Source organism: Canis lupus, chromosome 35, assembly GCF_048164855.1.
Source record: "Canis lupus baileyi chromosome 35, mCanLup2.hap1, whole genome shotgun sequence".
NCBI classification, from domain to species: domain Eukaryota; kingdom Metazoa; phylum Chordata; class Mammalia; order Carnivora; family Canidae; genus Canis; species Canis lupus.
The window spans coordinates 7,452,799-7,480,268 of record NC_132872.1 but is presented as its reverse complement, the minus strand read 5'-3'; the positions used below and the strand labels follow the sequence as shown (position 1 = coordinate 7,480,268).

Here is a 27,470-nt window from a genome sequence, read left to right as displayed (position 1 = left end):
ACAACTAGTCCCTCACCTCAAGCAGAATGCACCAAGGCAAGATCTGGGGTCCCTGGATCCTGAAGTTTTAGCAGTTTGAGGGGCCCTCCATGAGAAAAAGAATACACGACTAGGACTGCAAAACTGGGCACCGGGCCTCGGGAAGGGGCCTTGTGCATAAGGTCGAAAACTAAAGCTTAATTAGCTCACAATAAATCCGACTCTCCACCTACCCTATTATGTTTTTCATAAGCAAGAAGGCTTTGGGGCCTTTAGCATATTAAAGTCCTCTTCAATATTTTATACACGGGTAGCCTATCTCAAGTGAACTCCAAGTGCCTGCACATTTTGGCTCCTGACACACCCACCGTAGTGCCCTGCCTGAGAAAAGCTGCAATAAATGTTTTTTACATTAAATTTCACTGGGAAGGAGGGGTGTTTGAGTGAGTGTCAATGCCAGTGGCCAGTAGCAGCGCTACTCAGGATGTCTGGGGGAAGATGTGGCCGGCCTTCGTGACATCAAAATAAGGGATGTATCACCCCAAGGATGAGCTTTAAGGTAAAAGAATCAATATGGACCCGTCATTGAAGAACTACCTAACTGTCCTTTGTATTAATTTCTATGTTTAGCTTCTATCACAGCTTATGGAATATCACGTTCCTGACATTTTCTTCTCATTGCGTGATACCGTGTTGTGTGTCTAAAAATTACTACTTTCAAAATTCAAATGGGACGAGGCTGTTTACCTCACCCATTGTCTTTATTGTCTCGCGGATTCCATCACATTCTGTTAAGTGTTTGCGTCTTCAGCTGAAGGATCTAAGCTGCCACCTTCAGAGGGAGGCCCCCTCCCTTTTCCAGCTGCACAGTCACCATCTCTGGAACGCCTCCACCCCGCATCCTGAGGCCTTGAGGTGGCCCAGCCCCACCACGGCAAACTAGATGCTTGGTTTCTACAGAATGGTAAGTTGAGCTTTCTGTAATGGCCTTGTCTAGTCATTGTAGAAGTACAGCAGCACTTAGTAAACACAGAGTTAGAAATATGTTAGGCCCTCTCTCCCAGGACTGAGAAAAATCTCCCACGGGTCTATGAAGTCTGAGGATTCACCTCTGTTGGCCGTGAGAGGCTCTGACTTGAGCACCCCAGGGGGCTCTCATGCCTTCAGAACAACGGGCCACAGTGATGCACTGGGGGCGACACTGTCACACTGCCTCCCCGACTCAGGCACATCCAGTGTCTCCACTGTGACTGACGGGCCCTACCAGGCTCCCCAATATCTGCCTACAGTTCTCAGAGTGATCTCTGGGAGTTCCCAAGATATCCTGTTGGTCTTCCTAAGAAGTGCTTTTTGTAAACCCCCTAGTTGTACAATTGTACCCTTGTTTCTTTAGAATTCCTTGGTGGGACCTTTTAAGCTAAACCACTTTTTGCCCAGAATTAGTCTGTTGGGTTTCATTATGGTATTCACTTTCCATCCTCCAACTGTCTGCCCAAGACTTGTCCACTTTAAAGGACAATGTAGGGGGCATGGATAGTCTGACGGTGTCTTCTTCACTGAAGGCCAGGGCAAGTGAGTAAAATCCATTAGAAAGCATATTTGATAAATGTGGGTAGAAAAACACGAATGATAACAGCCTATGACCAGCATGATGCAAGGTCCATGTAATAAACCCCAAAGGAGGACGGCATCGCGGCCTCTACCCGCACAGGAGTTTCTAACCTCGTTGGGGCAACGAGACTCACAAAGGCAGATCAGTGGAGTTCTGAGTGTGCGTGTGGGGGGGGGACTTCATGAATGAGATGGGATTGGAGCTGAGCCCTCACAAAGCCTTAAGCTGATAGGATCTGGATGGAAAAACTGTAGGTTTGGAGCAGGAGGGCCTTAGGACCAGTTCGGCAGATATGCGGGAGGAAGTGGGTGAGGCGGAACTGTGGGCACAAGGCAACAGGGTAGAAGGTGCCTGGGGTGGTGAAAGGTCTCATGTATGCTGGTGGCATGGAAGCAGAGGAAGGAGGGACTCAGGAGAAAATTCTAAAAAATAATGAGATCTGGCAACAAACAAGATAGAAGAGAGGAACGTGAGGATCCAGGGAACTGCCAAGACTCTTGGCTTTGAGAGCCAGTGTACCTGCCAAGGTCAGAGACGGGCAGAGGCGGGAGGGGTCGCTGGCGACGAGTTGGTTACGGACTCAGGTCTAAGGAGACACTAAGACGTCCTCCCGACGGCTGAAAGCGAAGGAGCAGAGAACACATCTGGGCCTGATCCATGTAGGAGGGGAAACAAGGCCAAGGGAACAGATGAGCTCAAGGAGAGAGGGTGGGAATGGAGGGCTGAGGGTGGCCAGGGAGCAGGAAGTACAGGCTGCCCGCACCCCCACGGGAGCTTTCCGGGGTGCATGCAACCCCGGAGCAGGTTACAGCGCCCCGCACGTCCTCCTGCAGTGAGCAGCCTGCACGACTGTAATGAGGGCTCTGAGGGCAAAGCAGCCAAGGAAGCAGAGCAGGCACGATGAGAAAACTGGGAGCAAGATTGGGATGTTTAGAGAGCTCCAAGAAACGGATGATGAATGCCATTGTATGAGAGAAATGATTTGGCAAATGTTGGGATGAAACAGCAAAAAAAAAAAAAAAAAAAAAAAAAAAAATCCAAAAAAGTCTTTGAAACCTCTGCTGAAACCTGAACCAGCAGCCGGACCAGACGAAGGCGGGGAGGTCCTATGTCAGAACGGATCCAGGAATTTGGAGAGAGGCCCTGGACATAGCCCTCTCGGCCTCCCACACTGTGTGACTTAGGGCAAGGGCCTTGGTTTCCTGATCCATAAAAGGAAAGAATTGTAGATGATGCCAAAGTCCCTTAAACTGTTAAGATTCTTTTAACTGGAAAGCACAGGAATTTGCCATTTCAGATGTTCTTGAGTATCAAGGTTTAATCTCCCAAGGAAGTTAACCTAGACTTGCCCAAACTAGAGGCTGGTTATGTATAGAGCCTCCTGCCAGTGTTTCAGGGTCTTTGCTGGGTTTTGGTGGTGGAATTAAAGTTGGCTTTTGCAGTCAAAGAATTTTCATAAGCAATGCCTTTTCATTCCCTCCTGGGTCATGACAGAGGAAATCAGAGGAGTAGTAATGGGACCCCAATTGCATGGCCTGATTTCACTCTTGGTTGACTGGTTGGAACCCACTACTCCCTTTGAATGCCATTAATGACATTTTTATTCTATTTGTGTTTGCCTTGCAAGAAGAAAAGGGGAGAGAATGGCTAAAGGAAATTCACATGAGATTCACAATTCTTCATTCCTGCCAAGAACCTGTCACTAAAGTATGTCTGGGACTGCCAGTGCTCACATTTACTCAGCATCCATGCTCTAATTATTTCCACATGTAGTTCAAGGCAAATGGTTGATTAAAAGTAAAAAAAAAAAAAAAAAAAAAAGCTCCAATACCCACACACCTAAATCCCAGTACCCTCCACTGAAGGGGGAGAGAGAGCTCCAGGGGCAGCTACAGGAGAGCTCTGAGAGAACATTTTGGAAGTGTCTCCTTCAGTGCCAGCCACATCTGGATCAACATCACCGCACATCCCCGCACATTCCCAGCACTCCATCCCAAGCCAACCCTCCACCTCCCCAAGCGACCCCAAGCACTGAACCAAACGGGATTCACATTCTTTGAACTTCTGAGTGGAATGTAGGATTTATTCCTGCTTTGGTGGAGGACAGAAGTGATGGATCTAGGCTAAAAGCTACAAATTCTCCCCCCCCCCCCTTTTGCCCTAGGCTCTACTGAATTTAGGTAGACTCTGGGTAGTTCCCAATATCACATACTAAGGAAGACAGCCAGTGTGCAGAGAATCTGGGTACCTTCCCCAAGCTGGAGAGCAGTCCCCACCTCTGCAGCTCCACCCCAATCTGCATGTGGCTCCCCCTAAAACTGAAAGTGAACCCACTGTTCTCCAAGGTGCTTCACACTGATCCTGATACCGTCATCTACTGACATCTACTTGGCCATCTTTAACAAGGTCTTTGGCAGTGACCCAGTCTTCTTCCTGTTTCCTGAGTGATTTCATTGCTGATGTAGCCTCAAGATCCTTGACCTCTGCACCTCCAGGACCTCGCTTCTGAGGTCCCCTGGCTATGGGGAGCTTCAGGAGATATCGGAGAAGAGAGCAGGTGGCTGCAGCAGACTAAAAGAAAGGGTACAGGCTTCCTGAGGTCCTACATTTTGAAATGAAAACTCATTACCCTTTGAAAATGTCAGCACCATGAGGTATTGTTAGATGCCTCTCTAACCTTCAAATGGGCAGAGCATGTCCCACAAGACCAACCTAAAAAAATAATGTCACCATCTGGGAAATCTGATTTATTGTCTGGATTAAACAGATTATCCCTGTCCTTCAAGGCTCAGCTCACGTTACACAACTCCATCCTCGGTGACCTTTACCTTCTGAGTGGTATGAGCTCCTCCTTCCATCCCTACACGTTCATTCTTCTCTGCATGAACTTATTATTTTGATCACTTTTTAAAAAATATAACTGATTATGCAGACTTTGTCTTCCCAGCTGAACCTAAGTTTCTAGAGTTCTACAGTTTTTTGTAGGGGGCACTTGGGTGGATCAGTAGTTGAGCATCTGCCTTCAGCTCAGGTCATGATCCCGGGGTCCTGGGATTGAGTCCCACATCAGGCTCCCCGCTGGGAGTCTGCTTCTCCCTCGGCCACTCTGTGTGTCCCTCATGAATAAATTTAAAAAATCTTTAAAAAAATAAAAGAAAGTCTTTTATAGGGCTGGGCATAGTGCTCTGTGCCACGCAATCAACTTTGCTGCAAGTATCCAAAGGCGACTGAGCCACATTGCCCTAAGGACCTAGAGCAGGGGCAGAAAGACAGCCCCCGGGGCCAATTCCTCTCCTGGGGCTGCCCCCTTTCAGGATCAATATTTTAGGGGGAAATAGCCTAAAGACCCCACCCTTTTCCACCAGGCAAATTAAATTTTTAGCCTGAAATTTCCCTAGTGAGAGACAGTCTTCGGCCCACAGAAAGACATTGGGGTATGTGTCGGGGTGGGCGGGGTGGGGGAGGGGGGCGGAAGAGGTGGAGAGCAGAGCAAGAAGGACTGACATGGCTTTCAGGAATTTCCTTTGTCCACAATTAATATATAATCCTGCAGACATGCTCAGGGAAGGGGAAAAGGGAAAAGGTAGCAGTGTGGGAATGTGGGGGGGACCTCACAGGAAGGCAAAATTGAGTGGGACTTCAGAGTGTAGGGTAGAGGTCACCGAGAGCAGCCTGACACCTTGGTGACTCACACAAGGGAGAAGCAGACACAAAGATAAGCAAGGGGGGCCAAGAGAAATGGTGAAAATGGGCTATTACCCAAGGCAGCTGTTTTATGTTAACTCTTCTCAGGAATCCTGTTCCTACATTGTCCTGAGGTAGAAGGGAGGCAAGATGGTCAGTCTCCCTAAACGTGAGAAAGAATGCATTGCCATTGCCTGATCCTACCCGTCCCCCATGTGCAGAACGTTCTGGGGGTCTCCAAGCACTCCCTTCTGGCTCGTCTGCTAGGCTGACCTTACTGCGGGCTGGAATACACTCAGATGTGAGTGGCCAGGGAAGGGCCAGGCCATTGCTGTGCCCAGGTGTTTTGTTGTCCAGGGTGCTGGGCATCTTGAAAGGAACTGTGATGTCCAACCAAAAGCTGAGGCCAGGGACTGATCGAGGGGGGCCGGGGGAAGAGAGTTGAGGGTTTACTGGAACAAAACGGAGCAGGGAGACCAGAAACCCCGCAGAGCATAACGGTGTAAGTCTCTGCTTTAAAAACATAGACAAAGCCCTGGGATTCTGGGTGCAGTGCGGCTGCAAAGCAGCTGTCAAATTTCTAGCATCCTGGTAATTATTCTCCAGCCTGTGGAATGCATAAGGGGTTAAAACGCAGCAAGAAACTCCACGCTAAATGCAGTCACCATATGTGTGGCTCGGTATGGTTCTAGGAAAAGCAGACAGATGCAATTAGAAGTTCTTAAGACACTGTGTTGCCATGGCAACTGTCGGCCAGGAGAACCTGGAGTCCGAGGAATACAGTCTTCCAAGGAAATGCCAGAGACAGGTGGTGTTCATCATCCTGGGCTCCACAGGCAGGGCTTGTTCCTCCCCCTTGCCCGGTCACCCCCTCCAATTCCTCCTCATCCCCATTTTCTATGCCCCAGATACGCACCCAGAGCAACTCCAACTCCAAATGCAGATGAAGCACTCCCTTCAGATGGCATCCAAGGGAGGGAATGAAATTAAGGAGAAGTCGGATCTTGGGAGAGTTTATGCAGGTGATAGCATTCTGTGGGCAGTCTCTGGTCCCAGGGGCTTTCTAGATCTGAGTCTGGATCACTGGGGGAAGCAACAGCTTAATTTGTCTATCACTACGGAACCCAGCTCCTCTATGAGGTGGATGCTGGCTGGGTACTCAGGACAAGTAGGGGTATGTGAGCTTGAGCAGGGGAATGTCTTCTCTTAGTAAGCAACCATACATTCTATCAGCCACACTGGAACATTTTGAAAGTAAAAGGATATACTTGGACAACAGGCACAGACTGTAACATCTGGTCACCTGAATGAACAGGCTACCTAAAGAAAAATTATTAGTTTTATTTTACAAAGTGGAAATTTTAACTTGATGACTTTGAGCCCCCAGAAACCCAGCTATGGATTTTGGGGCTGAATCTTCCTAGAGCATAAACTAGGAAAGATGAGAAACTCAAAGAAAGTACTACTCAGGGCATGAACTAACTGCCTCTTGGAGCCTTACTCTCCCTTGATTCAACTGTCACATGAGGATATTCATGGGGTCCTGCTGTTGCAAAGCTGGGGAACCTGGACAGACAGGACCACTTTCCTTCAAGTTCTTGGTCCAACTGCTTCTCTAAAGAGAGAAACATTCATTTCACACATTGTTGCCAAAGAAGGATGATTCTCTCTGGATTTATGGCAATAATGTGGTCAATAGAGTGGGATCATTCCACAGCAGAGAGACCTAATAAATCTCCCCCTGAAGAGTAGAGGTTTCCAGGTATACATTCTTACACATTCCTTAACAACTGAACCAAAAACAGTGGCTCAGGGATTCTGTGGTCACAAAACCCAGGGAAAGGTTAGACTCTCCCAAGGCACCAGCTAAAATGACTGTATTTTAGGCACAATATAACCAGCCCAGAAATTATGAGAATGTGGTTCAGCCACAAGCCCAGTTACAAAACTGTGGGATGTTTAGAGGTAAGGCCCACCCAGGATGCATCCCCTAGTATTTTCTCAGGAACTGTGGAAATCACAGCAATTTGATAAAAGTTCCTGGCAGTTCCTTGACAACAGTGACTATTAATGGTCATCTTCTTCTCTCAACTCTGGCTCAGGCTGGGAACCACGGGGGCTGACTTGCCTTATTTACCTGCACCAAAATGCAGACAGGTCCCAGATAGTGGGGTACAAATCTCTGAGCTTAATGTGGACTTTCCCCAAGATTTTTGGGTAGCAATAAGGACTCCTTACAACCTGCAATAATCAATTAACACCACTGCTCTCTGCTAAGCATGTATACCAGGAAGCTCTGACACCCACTGCAAGTCCCCTGGATTTTAACAGTCTTATTTATTTATTTATTTATTTATTTATTTATTTATTTATTTATTATTTATAAATATTTTATTTATTTATTCATGAGAGACACAAAGACAGAGGCAGAGATAGAGGCAAGGGAGAAAGAAGCTCCCTGTGGGGAGCCTGATACAGGACTTGATCCCAGGACCCTGGGATCATGACCTGAGCTAAAGGCAGATGCTCAACCACTGAGCCACCCAGACATCTCTTAATAGTCCAATTTAGAGGAACAGTAACCTTTCTGGAACAGATGAAGAACTTTGTAAAATCAGTCCCTTTGGAAAAAAAGCAACACTTCAGGCACAAATTAATCTGTATTTCCTTACCACTGCCCAAAGTGGAATTGGACAAAACCTATCTCTAAGCAAGTAACTGAGCAACAAATACCAGACATCAAGTTGGATGCTGGGGACTCAAGGAAGAATAAAGCACAGTCCACATCCCTAAGCTGTGGACAGTTTAGTTGAGGAGTTGAGGCGATGGGGCACAAATACAAATACATGGAATTTCATTGACTGACTGACTGAGAGGGAGAAGGGGTAGGAGGAGCAGAGGGAGAGGGAGAGAGAGAATTCCAAGCAAGCTCTAAGCCCAGCACCACGGAGCCCGATGAGGGGCTCAATCTCGTGACCCCAAGATCATGACCTGAGCCAAAATCAAAAGTCCGGTGCTTAACTGACTGAGCCACCCAGGCGCCCCAATACATGTAATTTTAAATAACGACACAGTCTAATAGGCAAAAATTCAAGACAATGTAGCTAAATGTGATTTGCGGTTAAGTGACAAGTGTCTAAAGCGGCACTGTCCAATAGCAATATATCAGTCTCGCAGAGGACTTGAAAATTTCTGGTAAAGTTCTAGAAAGTCAAAAGAAGCAATTATTTTAAAAATTTGTTTTACATAAGCCAATATAGTCCAAATATTACCATTTCAGCTTGTAACCAATAGCACTGGTGAGGCGTATTACATGGTGTTTTCATAGTAAGTATTTGACGCCTGGCATGCATTTAATACACCGAAAAAAAAAAAATACAGCACATCTTAATGAAACTAGCCACACTGCAAGAGCTCAATGTCCACTTGTGGCTCGTGGTTTTTCCTACTGAACAGCCCAGCTCTAATAAGTTCTGAGTGCTGACGTATTACTGAGGGCTGAATTGAGGAGGAGAGTTTAAGTAGAAAGGATAAGACTTTCTTGAACCAGGAACGTCTTATAAGCGGTGTATATAATTGAAGTCAACAGATATTTGAACAGCTCAGTAAGGCAGCACGCTGGGCTGCATCTGGGACCAGCATACCGAAGTAATGAAGATCTAGTCCCCTGAAAACAGGCAGGCGTCGTGGGCACTTAAGCCTAATTCTGGCTCTGCTTTTAATGCCTTTGGACAAGTCACCCTCTAGTCTCCCCTAGAAGATAAAATATGTGCCACCTCCTTTAGTACTTTGTATGGCTTATCTCATAAAACAATAAGGGGCTAATTAAACTACATATTCTAAAACTTCTCTTAACTATTTAAAAATTTTTTTCTTTCTTTCTTCCTTTTTTTTTTCCCATAAACGTCCATGGACAAATTTGGCAATGCAGTGGATATTTTTCAAACCTTTTTTTTTTTTTTTTTTTTGGTTTCTTGGCTCAACTGCCACACTCTTTTTGCTGCCAAGTTTCAATATTACACACACACACACACACACACACACACACACTTTTAGTGCCTTGAGATTAAAGTCAATGAAAATATGCACATTCTATTCTTTTTGAGACATTCCTGCCTTGCATTCTTTCCTTGGAGCAGTTGGGAAGCCACAGCTGGGGGGAAGGAGCAGTAAAACCCAGTGGGGCTGGCCAATCAGGCCTTATCTGACTGAGTCAGGAGACCCACCAATGAGAGACTGCCAGATATTCTGCTCCACTGTAGTAAAACTCTCTATTTTTGCAAAGACTAAGATCCTGTGAGACCTTCAAACTGTACCAACAATGCACAAAGACCTCTTTTTCTGTTCAATTTGCTTTCCCCCAAGGACTACCTTAGAAACTCTACACAAAAACATAGCATAGTTGCTACAGATAATCATTTGCAGTAAAAACACTTCCTAAGTATTATGTAGCTGTTTAATTCTCAAAGCCCTATTCTTTATTTTTAATTGATTAAACACTAGAGAAATGCCACATATTTAACTGCTTTTGGTTATCCTGACTCCACTGAAAAGTGGAGCAAAATGCTACGGAAGTCAACAAACTGGCCTATCGGTCAAGTAAGGGAGTTTAGAGAATAAGACTGCAGGTAAGTAAGGGTGTCTGCTCCCTAAGACCCCACCCACTGCTGATCACTGTGCCATCTGTGGACCCTTCCCCAGGATATCTCTGAGACCTAATGTGCAAGTCCAAGGGATATGTTTTTGCCCATCGGAGTTGCCATTCAAATGAACAGGAGACAGAGCAAGGGCAGAAAGGATGCCCAAAAATAAAGGTCTCCGTGAAATGTGATGTCTGACGACAAAGTGACCAAAGGCTCTGAGGCAAAGAATCACTGACAACAGAATTTAACTTAATGCTTTATTTTATATTCCTTGGGATATTAGCTTACTCTGGAACGATGCCCACTTAAATTAGAATTGCTGTTCATGGAAGAAAAGCAAACAAATATTTACTATTTAGTATGCCTCTGCTTAAATTGCAACTTCACCTGGAGCTGAGAGAATCAGAATCCAGGTGCGAGACTAAGCAAGCCCACATTACTACCATGTCCAAGGTTAAGCAAGGTGTTGATAGGCAAATGCTATCAACATTTGTGCCAGGTACACAAATACTTGGAGAATCTAACACAGAGAACAAAGATTATATGGGCAGGAGACTCTGCATCTCCTCATATTACATACGAGACATTTGGATTCATTAATTAACCCATTTGACCAGGGGATCAAGTCAACAAATATTTGCTGAGCACCGAGTATGTGCTAAGCTCAGGTCTAGGTGCTGAGGATTCATTGGTGAATGAGATGGAGAAGGGCTATATCTAGAAGTACATATTCTAGAGAGAGGAGAGTGAAAATAAACACAATTAACAAGATCATTTCAAGAGTGTGATGTACATTAGAATAACACAGCATATGCCTGACAGAGAAATCTGAGAGAGGCGACGCCACTTAGACTGAATGAGGGAATGCTCTCTTGAGCTGAGACCTAAGGATGAAAGGAGCAGTTCAGACAGTGGGAAGAAAAATGCAAAGGCTGTGACACACAGCTAAATGTTATGTTCCCAAACAGAAAAAGACTAGCGTGGCTGTGACATAGGGTCTAGGAGGGAGGATGGTGAGAAGTCAGTTGGAAAAAGCAGGCAAAGGCATGTAGGGATCCCTGGGTGGCGCAGTGGTTTGGCGCCTGCCTTTGGCCCAGGGCGTGATCCTGGAGACCCAGGATCGAATCCCACATCGGGCTCCCGGTGCATGGAGCCTGCTTCTCCCTCTGCTTATGTCTCTGCCTCTCTCTCTCTCTCTGTGACTATCATAAAAAAAAAAAAAAAAAAAAAAAAAAAAAAGGCATGCAGCGTCTTATATGCACTGGGAAGAACTTTGTATTCTATTCTTAATGAAACGGGGAACACTGGAAGAGAGGGATGTGATCAGATATGTGTTTTACAAAGATTACTCAGGCTGCTGTGCAGAGAAGTAGATGGACAGAGGCAAGAAGGAGAACGGGGTGAGGAGGCTACTACAGCTACTACAGCTACTACAGCTAGGAGGCTACTACAATCGTCCGGTGCAAAAGGATGGTGGCTTAGACAAGGGTGGTGGAGATGGAGACTGAGAAGAGGTGATATATTCTCACAGTAGAGCCAACAGGACTTGCTCATGGAACAGGAATGGATAGGAAAAGTGAAAACACAAAAGGAAGATTCCTGGGTATTCTGAGTTGACAACAACAACAAAAAAAACCACCCAGGCAGTCCTTGGTAGGTATGGACGTGGCCGTGCCAATGGTCTGGTATGGAGTCAGTCCCAGAAGGATCTTCCCTTGGACTGGCCTTAAGTCCCATACCTCCTCGATGAAACTGTGTTAGTTTAGGAAGTGAGCTCAGCAAGTCCACTAAGACCCGAGGTCAGATGTAAATAGACTCTGCTTATGAAAGTCCAACTCATGTTCCCAACTGTTCCACAGAATACAGCACTGAAGTAATTACAGTATTTTTGGAAATGGTGCCCTACAGTGAAAGGTCTGGGAAACACTGCTTATAATACTCTCCTCCTATAGAAGAAAAGAAATAATGCACACGAACATTGTCAAGTTGTAAAAAAAATCCTGCAGCTAAAGAACGACTTAACCTAGCACATACATCAACACCACTCATTATAGTTTGAGAAACACAGGTCTAGGCTCTGTAGGTTTCTCCCTGTAGTTTTACTGTCCCCTGGAATTCAAGCAAAAACAAGAGTAGCTACTATTTACTGAGCACTTGCCTTGTGCAAGGTACTGTAGGTCAACATTTCCCTTGCCAGTCACACTGTATACAGGTGCCATTTTAAAATATAGCTTTTAGGGATCCCGGGTGGTGCAGCAGTTTGGCGCCTGCCTTTGGCCCAGGGCACGATCCTGGAGACCCGGGATCGAATCCCACGGCGGGCTCCCGGTGCATGGAGCCTGCTTCTCCCTCTGCCTATGTCTCTGCCTCTCTCTCTCTCTCTCTGTGTGTGTGACTATCATAAATAAAAATTAAAAAAAAAATAAAATATAGCTTTTACATTAACATTTGTCCTCAGGAGTTTTGCTTTAAGGACCATGCGTTCACATAGCAAAAGCAGACATATATTCTCCGATCATATAGATCAGCAGTGTTCATTCATAATATTTCCTCATGCTGTGCTTTATCTTAAGCCAGAAATTCTTCTCTTTATCGTCCCATCTTCACTTACCCCACTACAATTAAGAGGGAGAATTTCTCGCTCTCATCACTGCCTCTCTCTTCCTTCAGGCTTCCTCTTCACTAGTTTCCTTCTTCCTATTCATTCTACTTATTTCTAAGACAAGGACCATTTGGGGACAGTTCACATGCTCTGAACACCCTTAGGCTTAGAATTCCCTACTTTCTGTCTCTCTCTCAAAGAAAATGTCATGGCTTTCAGAATATGGCTGTTGTCACATCTAAAACCCTCAGATTGGTAATCTGGAACGCATAAACTATCTGGGAGACAGACACTGTCCCCTCCAAATACACACCCCTCCCCCCCCACTTCACCAACCTCAGCAGAGAGACTTTTTTCCTGGAGTTAAACACTAGATCACTGGGGAATGAGGAGGTCTCTACATTCCGGCTACTGTAACATGAGTCATTATGGCTACTAAGTGACAATGCTATTTCTTTTCCACAAGGGAAAATAATTGTAGCATTACCTAGAAAAATAACCCAATCACCAACTGAAATATAGCCACTGGGGAAGATCAATCACAGCTTGCTCTAATCCACCAGCCATCCTATGATCCAACTTAAGCAGGAAATGAACAGCCTTCTATTTGATCAAATTTGTAAACAGAAATTAGAGGGAAAACACAATGACCTAGCTCTAAAATGACCAACAGAGTAAGATCAACAATCCTCAGCATTAGGTTGTTCTTAGAGGATTTCACATCTTCATGGTTTCCTTATTTTTGTCTAGGTAAAGGGAATGCCTACATAAGGCATGTGACCAAAACAAACAAACAAACAAACAAACAAAACCCCAACTTTTATAGCTTCTTATTATCCAGGTTGTATTGTACATGTTTTTTCTTTAATTTTTTTTACCGAAGTGTAATTCACAAATTATTAGTTTCAGGTGTACATCATAGTGATTTGGTATTTTTGTGCATTACAAAATAATCCCTACAATAAGTCTCATTAACCTTATATGTTCTTTTGCAAAAAACAAAAACACAAAGGCTGCTGCCCAGTTGTATCTCTCAGAGATAAAGCTATTAAATTAGCAATTGTCCTTTAAAGCAATATGGCCCATAAGTCTTTTGGAAATTTGTTAAGAAATAAGTCTGCAGGGATGCCTGGGTGGCTCAGTGGGATCGAGTCCCACATTGGGCTCCCTGCAGGGAGCCTGCTTCTCCCTCTGCCTGTGTCTGTGCCTCTCTCTGTGTATCTCTCATGAATAAATACATAAAATCTTTAAAAAAAAAAAAAAAAGAAGTCTGCAGTGAGTACTGTATTATACCCAACATTTAGCAAAAACTTCAATGTCTGGCCTCTTTACTCAAAACATTTCCCAATGCCATTCTCCCTTCTAGTCCCTTCCTCCCAAGAAAGGAAATTGAGAAACCTGTAATGAATTCATACCTGAAGTAAGTGTCCTTGTGCTGGGGCTTTCTTTGATCATTAGCCAGCCCTTAGGGCCATGCAGAAAATTATGCTTCTGTTAAACATGATGCAGACACCAATTAATGCATAAAGTGGAAGGCTTTAGCCTCAAAACTAAATAGCTAAACCAGGAAGTCTGCTTCTCTGCATGTGGCTGTTGACAAAGCCAAGGTCACACAGGATAAGAAAAGAAAGAAAACAGAAAATGCCAAGGACAGAAGACTAGAGGAGGAGTGGGGGAACAAAGCACAAATGGACACATTCCTGAATGATTTTTAGGACTCCTAGGGGAAGCCAACTCAATTTCTGCCTTCTGACATAGACCTCAGCCTGCCCCCAATCAGTTGTAGCATTGTAATGATAGCATAGAGTGAAGACCAAGGATAAAGATGCCCTTGGACGAATGAGGCTGTTCTGAGCATTTGTGATATCTGCCTGCATCCCAAAGCAGACTTTCGTCAGCTGAGGCAGGCCATCCTAGAAAACCCTACCTGAATCCTCCTGATAAGGACCTTGTCCTTGAAGGGAACTCGGGTATGTCTGAGTCGGTGCTCAGTTCAATAGCTTTTAGCTGCTCTAAGAGAAACTCCACACTTTATCAATTTCTTACTAAACTTTAGATGTGCCAAGTATCCTCATGAGAGTCACCAAAAGTTTTTCTGTCTTGGAGTTCTTTATCTATTTTATTTTTCTGTGGTGCAAATATGCCACAAACTTGGGTCCTTCTCCATAACTGAAACTAGCCTATCCCTAACCCTAACAGAAATGAGCAGGACTTGTGAGCGATGAGATTTGAAAGGAAAACATTCCCCTTATTTTTGGAATGAGGTAGGAAATGAATGAATGAACAAATGAATAACACATTGATTACATTAATGTTCATTAACCAGCAAGCTTCACATCCACAAAAAAAAAAAAAAAAAACAAAAAAACAAAAAAACAAGAAGCCCTCCTCATCACTATTTTCTATGGGCCTTGGTTCAGAAAGGAATCAGGACAGTATAATGGAGGTCAAATACTAAACTAAATTACAACCGTCCCATTAAGGGAAATTTAATAACATACATGCTTCTTTTCATTAGTTCCAATGGGAATTTGGGGGTTTTTTTGTGAGGGAAGTATTTTGGAACTATATGTAGACAGTCCTATTCTCCAAGTAGTGAAATATAACTCAATTAAGTAATGTCAATTAAGTCCATTAAATAGTGAAATTTATGTGTGTTTGTGTATATAGCCCATTGTGGGGCACAGCCAATTTTAATTCGATTCTGACACTGAATGAGTAGACTTATTAGGAAAGCCACTGGTAACACTCGGCTCCCCCCACCCCCACGCAGAACCGATAAAGTAGCATACTGGGCTTATCTAGCAGGATTTAGGAATTGAAGTACAGTTAAGGTACTAAGCATGGAAGCAGGACTAAAGCATCTGTGTTGGCCTCTGTTTCCTTACTGAGTTCATCCTCGCAGGTCATTTGATTTACCTGCTGAGGTCAAGGCCAAAGAGCAGTGCCCTCAGCTGTAAAGGCCCTGATTTGGAGAAGGGCATGGGGACCAGGGCAGCAACTTCATCAACACCTGCTCAGGAAACTCAGGATCCTGGTCCCAGGCCAGGCAGCATGGTGAGAAGAAGGCAAGACGTGTTCCAGAGAAGAAAATTAGGGTCCACACAGCATTTCCAGACAACTATTTTTGTAAGCCATTTCAATACTGCATCATTATTTTTAAATGAACATTTACAAAGACTAGAAGAAAATTTTGTTTGTTGGTTGGTCCGTTTAATAAGCTCAATAAAAGCTCAAGTTGCACACTTTAGAATTCTGAGTTGTCTTCCTTTTAAAACATTCTTTGCTCCTCCCCAAGGAGAGCCAGCAGTCTTCATTTCTTGCCTGGTGCTGTTGGGCGGCTGGTTTCTGAAGTGGGAAATCAAGTGATTCCTTTCTATAGAGTAAACAGCATTTGGGATTCTCGGGCATGGACTGCTTGGGGGCCACATGCTGTACTCTTTATATTGCACTCAGTACGCACAGGAGGAAGTAAGAGACACAAAAGGCCTGCTGCTTGTAGTGACTCTTTTTGTCCCATTCCAGAGCCAGCTTCTCTTTCCAAACTGTTCCTCCTTGGGCCACCAGTTAAGACAAGAGCTGGTCACATATCTTAACTCCCCTAAGAACCTTTCGACAATCCAACCTCAAATGTCTGCCTCCTCGCCTAGGGACAGGATTTGTGGGCTGGGTTCTAGAGCTCACCTGCTCTAACCCCCAAATTCTGCAGACGAGGGATCTGGTGACTTGCCCAAATTCATACCAGCAGTGGAAGGCACGAGGCTCACGACCTGGGTGCCACCGCCTGGCGTGAGTGATTCACTCCAGGCCGTCCCCGGCCAGTAAGAGGAGGCTGGTCTGAAGCCGGCACACGCCAGCAGCAATCTCTGGAAGCTCGGCCACAGCTTCGGCCAGCACTGCTGGCACTGCCGCAGCTCCGAGCCTCGCAGACAGCTAAAGCCTGACAGTCTCATAAATACACTCACCTGCTTGTCATGTGTGCGGCTCAGGCCAGTCCCCCCGAGACAGTCTGAGGCCGGCTCAGAAAACCGGGGAAGTGAGCGAGGAGAGGCAACCCAAGTCGGAGCCACAGAACTGTGTGGATCACGCTAAAAAGGCGCGGTGCCAAGCAGACACTGTCTAGACTTTAACCGGCCCCTCCAGAGGGGGGTGCAGGAGGAGGGGGAGCGGGGCCGGAAAGCCTGCTTGCTTTTTGTTCAGCTAATGCAAACACATGACACAGCCTCTGACAGGCTCCAGGCTGGGAGTTCACTCCGTCTAAGACATTTCTTCCTCGGGGCTGGAATTCAGCTGTGGGCTCAGGGAAACTGTGCTAATCCAGCAGTCAGAGAAGAGGCTGGGAATGCTTTTCCCAGTTCCCAGGGAATCATAGTTCCCAAACTAGGTTGAGTTGGACAACAGCTGAGTAGCACATTTGTGGGTGCAAAAAGGACAGATTTCTAAAATTTCCATTTGTATCATCTTAGCTAAACCCATGAGGAAAACCCACAAAAATACAGAACTGGCTTTTGATGGAGGCCCTGCTACAAAAATTTTGTAAGATTAATGACGTTGATTTAGAAAATGTACAGATGCAGAAATGGCCACCACGGTCCCATAAGCATCACACATCTGAGCGAAAATGTGGGTCTGGGGAGCTCTGCTATCAGTTCGGAAGAACGTATCCACTCCTCTGGGTGGACAGACAGCTCTATGCCAGGACACATGGGGTACAGGAGGGAGTCAGCCCCATTTCCTCCTCGGCCAGCTGCACTGGTGCTGAGTTTTAGAGCTGTCTTGCACTTGGTCTTAATCAATGTGGAACAGTTGTGAATGCATCTGAAGGACAAAGAAACTGCCTTAAAATCTCTCCTGAATCACTGACCACAATGCTGCTAGTGCTCTAATGTTAGAGACGCAGCTGAACCTGAACCCAGTTGAGGTAATACCCCCATCTATGGGGTCCACACGGCCAGGCCTGGCCAGGCCTACAGTGTTGCTCTAGGCACTTATACTGATAAGACACGAAGAGCCCTTGTACAGCTTTTGGTTTGGGGTGTTTGTTTGTTTTGTGTCGTTACCCAGAAAAAAATGTTTTTGGTTTGTTTTCAAACCGTAGCTCAGAGAATTCAGTTAGTTACTCAAAATTAGCCCCTCACTAAATAGCAAAACCAGGATGCAAATCCAGACTTCAACTCTCAAAGCAATTGCTCTGCGTCCTAGGCCCACTGTGTCTTATTTTTGAAAGTGACGTTGAAAACAAACCAAAAACAGTGTAATTTTGAGTAACTAACTGAATTCTCTGAGCTACGGTTTCTTCATTGATGAAGAATGAAGATTATAATAACGTCTATCAGGTTGTGAGAATTAAATAAGACCAAGCTTTCTCTCTCCTCCTGCTGTCGTCTGGCTAACCACCACTCATTTCCCAGGATGCAGGCCTCCAAGAGGCCTCCCCAGAACCCCTCGCTTCGTGCTGGCTTAAGGCCCCGGGCCCGCCCTGGCACCTACCCCACTGGATCCCTCTGAGCCTCTGTCTCTGTCTGTCTTCCCCACTGGACTGCAGGATTCTTGGGAACAGGGTCTATGTCTTAACCAGCACTAACTCAGTGCCTGACGGAGAACAGGCTTGTGATACTTTTCACTTTTGTTCCTCGAGTTAACTTTGTACCTTTGTGAAATTTTACTTTGTCCCAGATGGGTGAAGCAAAATACTGCATGCAAACTTTGTGCAGCTTTCTCTCTGAGTAAGATGTGAACCTGGTGGTCTGTGGATGTTCTGACAGCTGCTGATGCAGCTCGAACACTACAAGATGACTTCTCTGTAATGGTGGAGGAGGGAGAGGAGACATAAAAGGAGACACAGGAAGCTAGAAGGGAAGGATGCTGGGGAGAGTAAAGAGTGGCACGGGGAGCAATAATGATCCAGCTCTGGGGCTTGGGATCAGTGACCATATAGGCTGCCATCAGGGCTGGCTGCCAGACACAGCAGAGCCAGCAGAGGACTCAAGGTTTGTATGCAAAACACCTAGAGCGTTGCCTTGGTTCCCAAAGGGACAAATCCCAGCCTGCTCCAGGAATACTTCCCTACCCTGTCTTTGAGAGTAGGTATTTATTTTTCAAGCAACGAAAGCAAAGAGTTCTATTCCTTTGCCTGATCCTATTTTCCAAGCCCCAAATTTAGAATTTGTGGCCCAGTAACAGGTGTGTGCTACAGGGACTATAGTAAGAATACACGAAAATGACCATCCCATAAAAAATCCAAGATATCTCTTGGCCACCTTCACATGTAAGGAGAGACATAGGGGAGAGAAAAACTGAATGTGGAAAAAAGAATTCCAGGAGCTTTAGTCTCTCTTTTCTCTGCTTTTCCTCTTCTTCCCTTTCTACCTTCAGGGAGAACCTGTGCTGGTTGGCACAGCCCACTGCCTGTGCACAGAAGGTGCTCAAAGAATACCTAGTTCTTTTCCTGCAGGAATGATAGGGTTGTGGCTTCACAGGGGAAACACTATCTCGAAGTTTGAAAGCAAGATTGGCTCAGTAAAAGCAAGGGTTCTGATACAAATTCTGGGTGTCAAAGCATCCTGAAATAGATATCCTAGTTGTCTTTTAAAAAGAAGACGATTCTTAATCTCTGGAGAGCATAAAAGGGCAAGGAGAGTTTCCTGCAAGACATGGGTGTGCGTACACACCCTCCATCTCCATCCCCACCGGCCCCCCAGGGTTTTGGAGCTCTTCCAACAAATAGATGCCACAAGAATGATGATCATAACTAACACTGCATTCTATGTGCTGAGCTACTCTTCCAACTGCTTTACGTGTAGAGCTTTTTCAATTCTCACAGCTTACCTCATGGAGTAAATACTCCATAGTAAGCCCATTTTATAGATGAGGATACAGATCCAGAGAGGTTAAGTAACTTCCCCCAACTCACAGGGCTAGTATCGGCAGTGGTAGGATTTGAATTTAGGTAATTTAGCTTCAAGGTCCAGCCCTATACCGTTATGTTAGAATTCCTCTCAAGAATAAATCAGTAAACGAAATACAGTGACAACCTGAACCAGCACACAGGTGTACAAATATAGATGATGCCTAGTGGATGTTAGTATGTAAATTGAGGATTCTCTTATTGAAATCATTACAGAGTCGAAAACATTCTTTGTTAGTGCCTTATAGGGGCTGATAAGGGGCATTTTATGTCTTGTTTGGTTCCATGAATAGCGGAAAACTTTTCCATTATCTAATCGGATAGACAGGCAGAGAGATGGCCACTGTTCCCATTTAACAGATGAGGAAAGTGAGTTCATGGAGGTTAAGGAACTTGCACAAGGTCTCATATCTAAACAAGGGCAAAATTCACACCCAGACCATTACCCAAAACCCTTGCTCAGAGATGTGGCTAGAGGCAGAGAAGGACTCTGAAGTCAAGGACTCTCATTATTTTATAATGTGCTTCTTAATGAGGAGGTATTGTAGCAGGGCCAGCATCAGAGATAAGACTTGGAAATACCCAGATACGCAAACAAGAGAAGAGAATGAAGAGAGGGACTTCGTAAAGGCTTGAGTGACGTAAACATGGGAAGCAAGAGACAACCATCAGCACTCCAGCAACGGACACAATTTCCACGCAGAGAGCTGCCACCTACTGGATGGGCCAATCAGGGGGTCAGGCTGTAAATGGCCCCAACTCCAGTGGAGCCTCTCAAGTTCTGAGAAGGTGTCCATCCCACTGCTGCATTTCACGGTTTTCCGGGCTGGCGGCAAGAGGTGAGGAAGGGGTGGTAATTTCTGTGAAAGCCATAAGTCTGGCCCCTAAATATGGTCAGGTCCATTTGAGCTGAACAGCAGCTATGGTAACAGCAATTCCTTCAGAACATGGTATTGCCTTGTAGTTCCACACTGTTCTCAATAGCAACATATGTGTAAAGAGACTGGCATAATGCCTGGCACTTGTGTAGATCAATAAATTACCCTCATTTACTATCCTTGAACGATAGAATGAAAGACTGTGGGGAAAAGACTAATTTTACCTCAGACACAAAAATTTTAAGTCTTGAGCAAGATAAAAAGACGGAGAGGCAGTTTCCTTATACCAATTCAAGCCAATAACCCATGACACACAAACGTATAAATCAGGGCCTGCAACATGTCATGGCTTTTGCCATGTGTCACATGACTTGTTTGGGCAACAGTTAAGCTGGTCAAAAATAGTGTCCGGATTATTCAGGGAACATTTTAAGGGTCATAAATTCAGACTTAATCCTGGGAATAGCTTATTGGTGACGGCTTCCAAATGAGCACATAAAAAGTCTGTGAAGAGATTTCATGGAAATCCTCCAACCACAGCAGAAAATGCAGATTTATAGGATATATTTTGTACTCCAACTACCCAAAGAGCTTTCTATTAGCAAGTTATTGCCAGATGGCTGCTAATGCAGGGGCTGTTATCTATGACAGCAGCAGCGCGTAGAGCCTTAGCAAGAACAACTGTTTACTCCATCAGAACAGCCAAGAAAATTCTCATTATCATATTCTTGTTGATGGCCAACATTAGAGGGTTTGGCTCACTTTTAGATGTTCGAATTTGCCTAGAGAAGTTAAAAGCTTGGGCCAGGAATAAAGTGCTGGGTGTTTTTTTGGTTGACATTTTCATCTATTCACTACCCTAGTCATACCACTTAACGCCCCAAGTTTTCTTTGTTTCACATAGTCCCGAACTCTGCCTTCTAATCACCTTACTTTTGCTAAAAGATACACCAGTGTTTGTCAGATTGGATTGATGTTTCCAGAAGGAATGGCAAATATCTTTTATCTCACATACAGACTAACTAATTGCTAGTGATTGAGGATTTTCAGCCCTTCTCCAGACTCAGGAGGACAGAATTCTAGGATTGATTAGCAATGTCTCTCATGGGTAAGAGAGAGGGCAGTAGTGACACGCATGCCATGTTTGTATCATTGCTGCAGCCATTTGTGTCCCAGGGTTGTGAGATACTTATTTTTATTGCCTACAGTGTCTAGTAGGCTCACCCCATCTACATCTGTCGATTGATAATTTCTCTGAAAGGAGGGATGAAGGGGTTGATTTATCTTTAGGTGGTGGTGGGATTATGGTTAATTTTACTCTTTCCTCTAGTCTTTTCTATATTCTGTAAGCTTTTCATGAGCATATTTTTTTTATATTTTATCAGAAAATAACTCAATTTTAAAAATTTAAATAGAATAGCATATATTAGGAGGGTAAATTCCTCCTAAAAAATGAAAGGGGGTCACAAGAATCCTCAAGATGGATTTTAAGACATTTTGTTATACTTCTCTGTAAGTTTGTACACAGTTGTGAAGATAATGCACAGAGTAGAGGGTGTTCTGCTTTTCAAATGAAATCAATCATTTGTCAGAACTTTAAAAATTTTTGTAAACACGACTTTTAGTGGCACGTATTGTTGTTAACTCTTAACTCTTCTCCTGTTGTTGGATACGCAGATTTTAAGTTTTTAGCTATCATAAATAATATAATGGACATCTTATACAGTCCCTCTGAAAGTAATAATGGCCAGGGCAAAGCGGTCAAAAAGAATTATTTGAGTTTCTTTCCTTGATTTAGTTTCTCACTGTAGATTTTATTGAGCCCTGGAATATCCATCTGCAAAATAGCCAAGTCAGGCTCCCCCAAAGCTGATCCAAAGTCTGCTAAAATGGATTCATGTCAATAAAGACTGTATTTAACTGTGTTTGTTGTATGTTTTCTACTAGAAGCACAGTTAACTACAAACTGCAATGCTTACAGTAATATCAAAATTGTAATTATCATATGGAGAGGGTTAATTTGCCTTTTCATTAGTTACTAAAGATTTATTGTTAAAACATGAATTAAAAGCTTGCCGAATATTACTAGTGCCAGACGCGAAGAGATTGGACTAATTAAATCATAATCTTTGAGTGATAAAATGTAACTCTCATCATATCTACTCCTCACTCTTCTCATTGGAACTGTTTACACACACCATGAGTTCACAGCCTACTCTCTGCACCAAACTCCCTCAGTCTTGATTGCGTGGTGACTACACGGGTGTATCCACATGTGAAAGTTCACCGAGCTGTACCTTAAGGATTTGTGCACTGTACTAATGTAAAAGAAACATTAAAAATCAAGGGAAGACCTATGTTAATGTGAAAAAAGCAATAATTATAATAGTACAGATACTTGTTCATCATGTAATTATAATAATATTACAGCTGCCATGGTTTAAAGCATCTGGCCCATCATTAGATTGTAAGCAACCTGAGGGCAGAGACCATGCCTTGCACTTCATGCATGACTCTGCCTTGTGCGTAGGGCATGCTCAGCCCCTGGCAGGGACACCACCTGATGGGCCCTGTGAAGAGAAGGCCTGTGCTGTTAATGACTCACTCCTAGGGAGAGCACCCACGCCAAGTCACAGGCAGAAGACAACACCTTAGCAAAAATTATGCATTTGACCTGCATGACATTAATCACCTGGCTTACAAAATGAATCCATCTCAGTGTAAGGTTTTTTCCAATCCTCTAAGAGCTGGTATCATTATGTTAATTCTATTGGTGGCTGCTAGAAATTTTGTCTTGATGTCCAGGTATTTGAAGAGGAGTACGAAAGCGACACTGACATTTTCAATTCATGCTATGTGACCACTGGTATTTATAGTTCATTCTTTACTTTTTCTGGTTTCCTAGAAACACATCTTTCCAACTCACTGACTTTGAAGACTTTATTTTCTTCTCCAGGACATTACATCCATCATAGCCCATGACCCTCGATCTCCTCCCCAACTAGCTCCTTTGAGCTTGAGAACGGACTCTTGCTTTCTGTCACCCAATCCAGAGACTTCTATGGGAATTGTTAATAGGTCCTCTTTCTACATCTCCAGCTGCCAGGGCCTTAGTCTGTAGGGTGCCTACCTATCTGTTCTGGCTATTCTGCAGAGTCCTTGCTATGTTTTAACATTCTAATTTCCAACAATGGTCTTTAGAATCACATCTAGTAGTTTATCAGCCAATTGATAAATAAACAAGATATTATCCTAGTGGTTAATGTACAAGATGGATATTAAAATCCTATTTCTGCTGCAGCTCCAAGAAGTCAGAGGATGTGGGTCAGACTCTAAGTTTCCCCGAATCCACCATTAGAATAATTCTAAAGGACATAAAGGAGATCCCACATCAGCCAATAAAATCCCTATTGGTTGATTAACTTGGACGTTGATAATAGGGTGTAAATGAGAAATCTGGCTTCAGAGGGACAATGACCTAATAATCTTCTCATCTAGCTGTGTAATTGTTATTACTCTTGTTACTGTTGTCTTAAGTGATGCACTCACAGTTCGTGGGTCAAGTTTTTCCTTACTGGAATGAGTGCTCTGATCTGTGAATCAGTTCCCTGCATATGCAACTTATCATGGTGAATTTATAGACCTGGAATGCCGGCAATCAGAGTGCTATAGCAGAGACAACCACCAAGGGAGAGTGGAAGTGTGCTTGGGTGCTTGCCAAGGTTCTTTCAGAAGCAGGCAGATGGGCCATAGGGTCCCCTTCAGCCTGCCATGTTAGAATGGACTTGGATTCTCCTACTGAGACTCAAGGGCACATGCTCCAAGGCCTGACTGTCACTTTCCTAGCCTCCGTCAACACCTCACTGGGCTGCAGTAATTCTCAGTGGGAGGGGCATGGGTGAAGGAGAACGAACAAGCCCACACAGCGCCCTCCTGACTGAATCTAGAAAAGGAGTAGCCCTCTTGTTAGTTGAAGCACTCCCTCAAGCTACTGCCACCCATACAGATGCTAACACATGTTCTTCAACAGATTTGTGCCACACTCCCCGACACCCACTCTCAAGCATAGACTGTGAGGGGCCTCGGAGTGAGCTCAGGTAGGTGGAGCAGAATTCTGTGGGAGGCTGCCAGAAGGCAAGCATTGGTGGTAAGAGTATTAAGACAAAGAGGAAGTAAGAGAGAGAGGAAGCAATCAAAAAGGCAAGTAGTGCCAAGTAACTGAGACCATGGAAAACATTCAAAATATAACACTTTCCTTAATGAGATTTGTTAATAGTTTCTTGAAGCTAACCGAACAGGATTTACAGACTGGCATTAATAACGATGACAACCACCTTTTCCCAAGCTTGAGACACCTCTGATTCTGGAGGTCTACTATTGCAAAGGCTTGGCTCCTTCCAGTATCAACATGATTTGTCAGGGAATCACATTTTTTAAAAAAACATGTTGAGTTGAATACTTGTATTAAACCAAAAAGCACCAGGAAAACTAAGTTTATGTTCTAAATTTCAATTTTTAAAGAAATCCAACAATATTTGTACATTAGCCCTAAAGTCTACTAATGTGGATTCGTATCGATAAAGGCTGTAAACATCATTATTTGGCTTTGCCGTATGTTCTTACGGTTAGCAAGGAAGAAAAAATTCTATTGCAAGCACAATTACAAGATAAAAGGCTTAAAATGATATTCAATTTGCTAGGGCTAATTTACCTTTTCATTAAGAATTAAAGATATATTATTATTAAACACCAATTAAAAACTTGCCCTGTGTTACTCAGGCCAGACATCAAGAGACTGGGTTTATTAAAAGATAATCCTGGGGGCACCTGGGCAGCTCAGTCGGTTAAGTGTTCAATTCTTGGTTTCAGCTCAGTTCATGATCTTGTGGTGGTGAGGTTGAGCCCCGAGTCTGGCTCTGCACTCAGCACAGGGTCTGCTTCAGATTCTCTCTCCCTCTCCTTCCCACTTACTCTTCCCATCTCTCTCAAATAAATAAATAAAATCTTTAAAAAAAAAAAAAAAGGATAATCCTTAATAACTGAAGCCATGAAATGTAACCTGGATCATACCTATTCCTCCTCACTCTTCAGGTACCCTGAGTTCCAAGCCTACTTTCTGCACCAACTCTCAGTTTTCATGCCTCAGCACCTCTTGATTTTGTCTGAGAATTTGGTGGGAGTACTCTCTGCTCTTCCACCTGAAGCAGGAAATTGCTGCTGGGGGAGCTTCCTATGAGAGCAGAACTTTTCCCTGCAATGCTGATAGGGGCGAGGGGTGTGGTACGGACTGCCTAGAATAGATCCTGGGCCTTGGGTCCCACAGCCTTGGGCCTACAAACTCATGGTGTGGAAACCAATAGCCTCCTACCTCACATCTGCATTCCAGTCCGCTGAGTGATTTCACACACTAGCTGGCAATTCCTAAGCCTGCCATAAAACCAACCGGGGATTCACCTCATCCATCACTGGACTGTGGCTGCCTTTTGAGGGCCACAGCAGGGATGGAAGGGTGTTCCTTAGCCAGGGCTAAATCAGCCAGTGAAGAGATCCTCTCTCAAATTCAAACCCTGGAAAACAAAACGCAGGAGAAGCAGATCTGCAGTTCAAGATGGGCCCCAAACATTGAGGGAGCTCGATTCAGGTCCTTCTTCACTAGCTGTGTGACTTTGGGCAGGTTACCTAATCCCATAAACCTGTTTCCTTCTCTGTAAAACGGGGATAACAAAACTGACCTTATAGGGTTGGGGAAGATTTAAAAGAAATGATCCACGCAATCCAATGTCTTCTATGTAAGAAGCGCACCAAATGTGAACTCCTTCTGTGGGACAGCGGTTAAGAACCTGGGGTATGATGCCAGACTATTTGGGTTCAGATCCCTATCCCTACCACTGAACAGCTTAGGGCACTGGATCAATTATGTAACCCCTGACTCAGTTTCCCCATCATTAAAATGGGGTTTATCACAACATAAAGTACATAAACACTAGCTATTTTGAAAATTTCATAGTGAGCCTGTGTTTCCAGTGCAACCAGTAGTATAGTAGTGAATTAAGTGAGAGTTTATGTATCAATGAGGTGAGTAAGAGAAGTGTATTTTTTTTTTTTTTTAACTCAGGAAGACCTTGCAGGCTTTTATGATTTTTTTTTTTTTCTGGGCAGAGTCAAGCTGTGATGCAAAGGGTGGGGCTAAACTGTAATATGAAGAAAAAAAAACTAAAGAGGGAGAATAACCACCCACCAGGGAGCTATTTCTTTTGTAATGTACATTCCATTTCTTCTCCCTCATGCTTTTTAATTCCTTCCACATTTCCTGCCATAATTATCAAATGTTTGGTTTCTGACCTCACTCTTCTGGAGACTGGAGCCCAGGGAATTTGGAATTGTTTATTTTCTGTCCATAAACCTTTGAGTTAATGGAGGGGCTTGTGAGTGCAGGGTTTGTTGGTTTGTTTGTAGTGTCTCAGGAAGGTCACTGAAGTTGAAAGGAAAACATTACCCCCCCATAAAAAAAAAAAAAAAGCGCTGAAATACTTTGGAAACGCAGAGCCCCCCAAAGAGCAGAGCAATGGACCTCTTAACACTTGCGCAACGCTGGATTAAGGGGAAACTGAGATGTTTAAAAGGCTGTTATATGGCCCTGATAGGAACACAAGATCCGAGGGCACTTTACAAAGGAAGGGAAAAAAAAATTCTGGGACTCATAATCTTACTTTATAAAAAAAAGAAAGAAAGAAAGAAAGAAAGAAAGAAAGAAAGAAAGAAAGAAAGAAAGAAAGAAAGAAAGAAAGAAAGAAAGAAAGAAAGAAAAAAGAAAAGAAAAAAAGCATTCCGCCCTAAAGAAGAATCTCCCCACCACCACCCTCTTCCCCCCTCCTTTCCCCAGAGGGGTCAGCCTGGGAAGCAAAAAGCCCCCAACTATTCTCGATTTCCTCTTAAGTCAAGGAAAGAACTGCAAGGCGCCTTTTTGGACTCGGCTGCGGCCCGCCCCGTCTCCCCCTCCCGCCCTCCCTCCACCCCCGCCGCCGCGGGGCTCCCGCTTGGGGCCCCAACTACTTTTCCCGACCCGGAGGTCGGAGTTTCGCAAGTAGCATTTCTGCTCGCAGCGCCCCCTCGCCCCACGCCGGGAAACTCCCAGTCCCAGCCCGGGGTGTGGGGCGGGATGGGG

General features: G+C 44.3%; 1 protein-coding gene and 1 long non-coding RNA gene across 2 annotated transcripts in view; both read right to left on the bottom strand.

Annotated features, from left to right (window-relative positions):
- Nucleotides 1–27,470, bottom strand: part of FSTL1 (follistatin like 1) — a 52,711-nt gene that overhangs the window by 24,756 nt on the left and 485 nt on the right. The gene's annotated exons all lie outside the window — the stretch shown is intronic.
- On the bottom strand, nt 722–27,090 carry LOC140625129 (uncharacterized). The gene is made up of 2 exons (XR_012024511.1): nt 6,192–27,090; nt 722–4,162 (listed from the first exon to the last, which is right to left on the bottom strand). It is a non-coding gene; the product is annotated as an uncharacterized lncRNA (long non-coding RNA).